This window comes from Dermochelys coriacea, chromosome 12, assembly GCF_009764565.3.
Source record: "Dermochelys coriacea isolate rDerCor1 chromosome 12, rDerCor1.pri.v4, whole genome shotgun sequence".
Taxonomy (NCBI): domain Eukaryota; kingdom Metazoa; phylum Chordata; order Testudines; family Dermochelyidae; genus Dermochelys; species Dermochelys coriacea.
In genome coordinates, this window is record NC_050079.1 from 15,997,356 (window position 1) to 16,005,424 (window position 8,069).

At 44.2% G+C, this 8,069-nt stretch overlaps 1 protein-coding gene across 5 annotated transcripts in view; it reads right to left on the reverse strand.

Annotated features, from left to right (window-relative positions):
* The window catches only part of CYLD (CYLD lysine 63 deubiquitinase), a 43,664-nt gene extending 35,879 nt beyond the window's left edge, over nt 1-7,785 (reverse strand). For 2 of the 5 annotated variants that reach the window (XM_038368164.2, XM_038368161.2), the window contains exon 1: nt 7,427-7,728. The gene's annotated coding sequence lies outside the window, so the exon portion shown is untranslated. Of the gene's footprint in view, nt 1-902; nt 1,143-6,950; nt 7,055-7,426 lie in introns of those variants that run through there. The other 3 variants (XM_038368162.2, XM_043494961.1, XM_043494960.1) reach the window with 3 other exon arrangements.
* Nucleotides 7,786-8,069: the final 284 nt, after the last annotated feature.

An 8,069-nucleotide genomic window follows, 5' to 3' on the forward strand; every position in this document is an offset into this window, starting at 1 on the left:
ACAGCTCACTTCATCGGATGCATTTGGTGGAAAAAACAGAGGAGAGATTTATATACACACACACACAGAGAACATGAAACAATGGGTTTATCAACATATCAGACAGAACTCATTGCAATACTTATTTTTAAACAGACAATATCAGATTCTATCCATTCCATTTAAAAGCTATCCTTAAAATGTAGTAAATGTAACAAAACATTTAACTTTGTTGCTTATATTTTAACAAGTGCTAGAGAGACCAAGATTGAAAGAAGAGATCACCTCATTTAAATGCTCTGGAAAACTGCAAGCCATAAGATGTATAAATTAAACTTTAATAAGTAATGTTCCAAAACACTTAATTGCAGATTAGCTATCAGGAGACTAAGTAAAAGAGCTTTCTACAAATTGTACTACACCACTCAATGATTTTTTTCCTTAAATAATCATTGGAAATAGATCACAATTTATTTATATTCACATAGGCTAAATATATATTCTCCAGCTGAAATTTTTGATGTCTGTAACTTTGCTGAATTTTGGTTAGTGGATGACTAGTAAATCATCAGTGAAATAATCTACCTTCTAATTCTGGCGATTTTTTTTTTGGTTCACATCTTTTCTCCTATTGCATTCAGCCAGCCCCACCCCCCAGTCTATTAATATTCCTGTCACTCAGTTTGATCCCACATTTGGAATCTATCCAGAAGCCGTTGAAGTGGCTATAGCTTTTCATTTGTAACCAACACTCTTGCTGATTTCCTCCCCCCGCCCACCCAAAACAAAGGAACATTTTTCTCATGCTTCAGAACAAATCAAAAGCTATGCTATGACACAGCAAAGGGTTAATGGAAACATCTAAAGTAACCAAACATTTTCTAATCACTAGGATTTCAGATTTCTGCACTGAAAAATAATACCTTCTTCTGATGCTCTTTTACAATAATACAGCCATTCAGCTCCTGAATACACTATTTGTTTCATCTTTATTAATGGAGCACATGAATATCAACATCATTAACATTCTGTATCACTGCAGCAACTGGTAGCACCAATGCATTTAAAAGTCTGTTTTCATTTCCAGAATAAGTCATAGTTGAGGTACAACGTCTGGGCAGTTTCACATCTCATTGAGCTGAAGTCTGGTAGAGGCTGTCAATCTGTTTTCAAATTAAAATAGAAATACACTATTTATTCGATTTTTGTTTTGGAAATTAGCCAATGGAGAAAACAGAATTGATAGTCTGTTTGCCATTTTTCTTGCCAAACACCAGTAAACTTTATTGAAGCTGATCAAGAACTGACAGGATACACTAATAGCATTTGCACACGTGACACATTAGATCAAGTACAAATCATTACAAAACCCCAGATATTAAAATCTGAAATTTGATGCATTCATAGTTACTTTCATAAACTTATTTCCATGCACTGATGCCACACAAACTTTTATTTGCAACTCGGAGTCAGAAGCCCCGTTCTTCATCATTCAGTCTTATGTCCCGATCCTGCAAAGACTAATGCATATGCTTAACTTTCCCTACTGAGTGGTTGCACTGAAATCAATGAGCTACCCACATTGTGTAACGTTAATCACAAACATCAGTTGCTGCAGAATGGGGATTTAACCATTTCAAATATCATACGACTAAAACTTAGACTTCACTTAAATATGAAAGCACATGAAAAAGAAAATGTGTAAACAGAAATGTAAAGCATCTGCACAAAAGTTTAGAAGGAAAGATGAAGCTCTAATTAGGGCTCCTTTGTAACTATTACATGAACTATAGCTTACTAACTGGGCCAGTTCTGCGATGTTATAATCCAATTTAATCAAAAGCATTTAATTCAAGTGGAAACGTGTAACAGTTTTAATTAGATTATATAATGGCATCCTTAATACAGTCTATGGTCAGTCACTCAGCATTTACATAAGCCTTACAAAGTTCTATTCACTATAGCAAGCAAATTTTTTTAAATTAATTAAATGGCAAAAAACTTAAATTAGCTCAAATAAGTTTACCCACTGATGATTTGCAAAAAGAAAAGGAGTACTTGTGGCACCTTAGAGACCAAAATTTATTAGAGCATAAGCTTTCATGAGCTACCGCTCACAGTGAGCTGTAGCTCACGAAAGCTTATGCTCTAATAAATTTGTTAGTCTCTAAGGTGCCACAAGTACTCCTTTTCTTTTTGCGAATACAGACTAACACGGCTGCTACTCTGAAACCACTGATGATTGTATCTATCCAGAACAGAGTTCAGCGAATCTCAAACTTCTGAATACCTTAACTCTGTATTTCCTGGTTAACACCCACTCAACCTTAACTCAATCCCACTGAAGCTGGCAAGAGCCACTGGGATTTGTCTGCATGCACTCCAGTTGCATTCAGCATTTTAGGTATATCAGTACTGAATGGTGGGAGGCAGTAGATGGGACAGGTTGGTAGATGTGTTTGTGATATGAGAAACATCACAACTTTGGCTGTGATACGAGGAGACATCAGTCTGAGTCTCTCAATGCCTGTGATCAAAGAAAAGGGGTAAATGGGTACTCCGAGGTTCCACTCTGCATCATTTCAATACAGCATTGTGTAGGTTATGTCGACAACAGGGCACTGGTGGTTTCTTGCTACGAGTAAGGCTAAGATTGTCAGTTATTTTTAGTAAAAAGTCAGACAGGTCACAGGAACTAAACAAAAATTCACAGAAGCCCATGATCCGTCCATGCCTTACTAAAAGTAACTGACAAAATGGGGAGGGAGGAGTGTTTAGCACCCACTGTTGCTGTGGCACCAGGGTCCCCCCCACACTGCCTGCAGCAGCTGGGAGCTGCGAAGGGTGGGGGGAGCCACAGCGGCTGGGGCTGAAGTGGAAAATGTCACCGAAATCTCTGGAAATCATAGATTCTGTGACTTCTATGACAAAAAAAAAAAAAAAAAAAAATAGCCTTAGCTATGAGTAGGGCCCTACAAAATTCATGATCCATTTTGATCAATTTCACAGTCCACAGATTTTAAAAACTGCAAATTTCATGACTTCAGTATTTAAAATCTGGTGTAGTAATGGTAGGGGTTCTGACTCAAGAGTTGTCGGGGGGGGAGGTGTCATAAGTTTTTTGACAGGTTTCAGAGTAGCAGCCGTGTTAGTCTGTATTCGCAAAAAGAAAAGGAGTACTTGTGGCACCTTAGAGACTAACAAATTTATTAGAGCATAAGCTTTCGTGAGCTACAGCTCACTTCATCGGATGCATTTGGTGGAAAAAACAGAGGAGAGATTTATAATAAGTTTTTTGGGAGGAGGGGGGTGTCACAGTATTACCACCCTTACTTCTGCACCACCTTTAGAGCTGGGTGGCCAGAGAGTAGCAGCTGTTGGCTGGGTGCCAAGCTCTGAAGACAGCCCCCCACCAGCGCCAAAGTATGGATGGCATGGTATTGCCACCCTTACTTCTGTGCTGCTGCTGGTGCGCAGCTGTCTTCAGAGCTGGGCACCTGGCCAACAACCACTGCTCTCTGGCCACCCAGCTCTAAAGGCTGTGCCGAAGTAAGTGTGGCAATACCATGACCCCCCCTAAAATAACCTTGCGACCCCCCTGTAACTCTTTTGGGTCAGAACCCTCAGTTGTTCTCAACGAGCTTTTACAGTAGATGTACTACTGAAGTACCTAGCTTTTATATAATGCTTTTCATCAGTAGAGCTCAAAGAACTTTACATTGTTATCCCCATTTTGCAGCTCACATGGAAGAGCAAGGAGAGGAGCTCAGAAGACCAATAGGGGCAAGGTTCCCCTGATCCCAGACCACACAGCACAGATAGGACTCCCCCGGATCCCAGAAATAACTGGTAGGGTAGAATTTTGGGCTAACAGGCCCACCCAACCCTATACCTCCAATTTTCTCTACTAGCCCTCTCATCCTCCCACTCGACCAATCCTTATTTCCTCCCTCTACTTGAGCCCCAACCCTCTCTTCCTTTCCTTACCATTGCAATTTATCCCGCTCTCCATAACACCCCATTCTCCAATGTAGATTCAAACCTCTCTACCCCACTCCCCATCTACTCTTCTACGCCAATCACCATCCCCTGAAAACAAGCATTCACATGTATAATTTATTTTCTTTTCAAACAGTTGAAGTGTTCTCTGAATTATCTTCCATACTCAGATTCTCTCTCAAACCCAATGTACACCTTGAAGGGGTGGCTTCACCCCTATGTTTACACAGCTCATTCCCAGATTTCTGACAATGATCGTTGGGTTTCAAACTTACAAGCTGCTAGAATCTGTAAACTTATGAAATACTGGATTTTTTCCAGGGGGTTAGGGCTGTATCTCAGGAATCCCTTACTCAAATTAACCCGTATTAGCATCACAAACCCTATCCTATACTTATAGGGATTGTCTTGAAATTTGCATTGTCTCATGGAAGCATGCTAATGCTCCACTAAAATTATGTGATGTTCTCAGCTGAAAGACCATACCTCCTGCAAATGAATACAGCCTGAAACAATAACTCCACTGTGAACTGCTCCACTGATGTCAGTGGGTGTCTCATCCCCCCTCCCCAGTGCTAGAGAGCCTATGATATGCATCAAGTACATCTGTTCTCAAATTCTCACCCCAGTCTCAGCAGTGTATTCTTAGTGCATGCTCTAAGCATTTCTGTTCTAAGCTCCCAAATCAGAGGGGCAGGGCTTCCCCAAATCTTGGCTCATATGGAGGGAGTGAAATAGGGAGGTGGGCTCAGATCCCCCTAGAGAGACAAGGCCCCCTAAGATCCCAGATCACATAGGAAGGGTAGGGAGAGGGGCTCAGACATTTTCAGAAGGGCAAAGACCTCCAGATATCAGCTCACATCAGGAGCAGATAGAGAGAGGGGCTCAGGCCACACCACCTGAAAGGCAAATCCCCCAGAACTCAGCTCACATGGGGATGGGCAAATGGGGGGGAGGAGGAGGAAAGAGATTAAATCCCCACAGAAGCACACAGGGAGCCCCCAGACTCTGCCACACATACTGGGGGGCAAGGACTCAGATACCCCCAGAAGGGCAAATCCCCCACATCTGGCTCACATGAAAGGAGCAAATGAGGATGGGGTGGTCAGACCTCCTCCAGAGGATCTGGGAGTCTCAGATCTGGCACAAACACAAACGTAGGGAAGAGGCTCAGACCTCCCCCCCCAAGAGAGGCCGCCTCTTACAGATGCCAGTACTCACATGGGAGGGAAATGTAGGGCTGACAGGCATCACTGCCCTTATTCTCCCCCAGCCTGGAACTCACTCCCATGTGCTCCTTCCCATTATCCCATTCCTTCCCTCTCACTGAGCCCCACCCAATCCCTCTCCTACCTACCCAGCCTCATAACTGATCCTCCCCTGCCCTGCCCTGCCCCCCAAGCCCCTCTCTCCCTTTTGCTATCCACTCTTCCACACACACCTCAGGAGCATTTGCATGTATAATTTACTACATTGCATAGCAATGCAGTGATGAATATTAAGCCCTGTGTATGAGAGTACTTAACAATACTATCACAGCCTCATATGACAAACTTAAGAACTTTTTCTATCCAGCTAGGTTCTTATCACAAAGATGGCCATGGTATATCTGAGCTTATTTCAGTACCAAAATGGGTTGAAGGGTAAGAGAGACAACATCTTTGCAACAGGAGTAAAGACCTGGATAAAGTGACTGAAACTTTGTAAGTGTGGCTAAAGGGGTGAACCTTTGCACTTGTTTAAGCCACTGTAGTTTAGCCCAGTCAGAAGTTCCCTAAATTCCTCCCCCCACGCCCTTCGAGTCACTAGCATATACTGTTACATCTCACTGTGTAAAAGGTTTGTTCTGAAATCTGAGAACTTTGTTTCTTCCTTGTGATAGCATTACTTGGAGTAAGCAGTGTGGTTTGTATCTCCTATCACGTTTCAGCATGAATATACACAAATCTATTGCCTTGATTCAGATTATAGAACAAGAGGGGAAAACTGGATCAACTTGTTTCAAATTGTATCTTGTAAATTCCTCAGTTTAAATATCATGTTTTGAATAACCCCATGTACAGAGCAAACAATCAAAATTGTCAAACACTGAAAAATGTTTAAGTGGAAGAAGCTTTAGTAGTTGAGTGGGCAAATGTAATAGCATCCAAGGGAGGCCAAAGCTGCATGTTTACAATACTAAATGAAATAAAAATAAAAATATGCATTTTAAAGAATGTGTAGTTGCTAAGATGCATGTTTTCACTTAATACAGATCAATGAATTATTGGAATTTTTAAATGTATTTTTACTATTTGGATTTTACTACTTAACTTTTTTTAAGCAATACTGTAAAATATTAAAAACATTTTTCAGTTTTAAAAAGACTGTTTTGGTAATACAATTTGTTTAAAAGAAAAAAGCACTACACTGTAGCTGTTTGGTATAATATGTACGTAGACTTGATCTGGGGAGTTCACTTGTGTGTAAGTATGTGCCATTTGTCTCCCATTCAGAGGGGTTGTGCATTGTGTTCATATTTTGAGATGAAAGATGAACACACTATTTTCAGTCAGATTTAATGTTCTTGCCTTACGAGTTAATATTTACTTCCTTATACTTGTTAAGAATTCTTATTTTCTGAGCAGCATAAAATATGCTTAAACATTTCCTTGCCTTTAAATGCTTACTTAAAAAAAAACAAACAGATTTTTATTTTTCGTTAACCTAGGTTTTTTTTCTTAAACTTCTGGGCACGTGTGTAAGTGAAGATACGGTTTAAACTTTTAAATAAATGGGATGACTGGTGACTAGATCATTACATTAAAGCTGTGTTAGTCTGTATTCGCAAAAAGAAAAGGAGTACCCGTGGCACCTTAGAGACTAACACGTTTATTAGAGCATAAGCTTTCATGGGCTACAGCTCACTTCATCGGATGCATCCGATGGTGCCACAAGTCCTCCTTTTCGGGCTGACAAAGAGAACCTCTCACCCAAGTGACTTCTATGTTCTGCACGAGTTCCCAGAGCCAGCTGCAGGATCAGGGTCTAACTCAGGTAGGCAGCGCAGCCAGCTGCACGTTGGTTAAAAAGGCGAAAGCCAACCCCGCACTGCGCGGAGCCCGGGGAGAGGGAAGGTCACCCACACGCGCGCAGAACTGGGACCCACGTCTCGCTCTGCTGCGCTCCAGCCAAGGTCTAACCCCGCAGGCCAGCTGAGGCGACCCAACCTCCCCGTGCGGTACGCGCCCGGAACAAGGGGGGCTGAGGGCGCTCAGCGCTTACCCTGGGCCGGCCCGCTGCTGGCCCGTATTGTCGCTACACGTACAGACCGGCACGGCCCGCTGCCAGCAGCCCCCGCCGACTTCGAGGGACCGGGACCGGGACCGGGACCGGGACCGGCCCCGCGCTCAGGGCAGCGGGAAGCAGCCCCGGCGCGCAGCGCGACCGCCCCGGACCCCTCACTCACCTCTTCACCCTCGGCCCAGCGAGCCGCCTCGTTGCTGCTGCCCAGGCAGCCCCTCCTGACAGGGCCCGGAGCCGCCGGCGCGGGGACTTTCCCCGCCCGCTCACACCCCCGCGGGGCTCATCAGAGCGACGCAGTCCGTAACCCACCCACCCACTCGGCGGCCCGGCCCGTGAAGCCTACCCTGCTATACAAACGGCACCGCCCCTTCCCATCTGCCGGAGCCAACTACAAGGCCCGGAGCCGGCCACTCTCCCTCCTATTGGTCCGACGCTCACAGCCTGTCCCTACGCGGGGATTTCCACTCCATCATGCTTGGCAGAGCCGCAGATGAAGGCGGGAACAGACGTGTGGGAGGAGTCCAACCGATGGGATTGATTGGCTAAATCCTTTAATCCCGACCGGCCTGCAGATTGGCTACAGAGTGGGGGTGGAGGGAACATAAGAGGAGCGGAGGTTCGATTGGTTGAACCATCTGACTCGCTGTCTCGCGATTGGTTGAGTTTAACCAGGTGTGCTGTAGGAGAAGTTGATTGGCTGAATCTTTCAGCAACCGGCTGGCTATTGGCTGCAGTGGGGAGCGAAGGCGGGGCTCAGGAGCGGGCTGTAGCCCTGTCGTAAGGGGGTAGTAGAGTCAGCGGTGGGG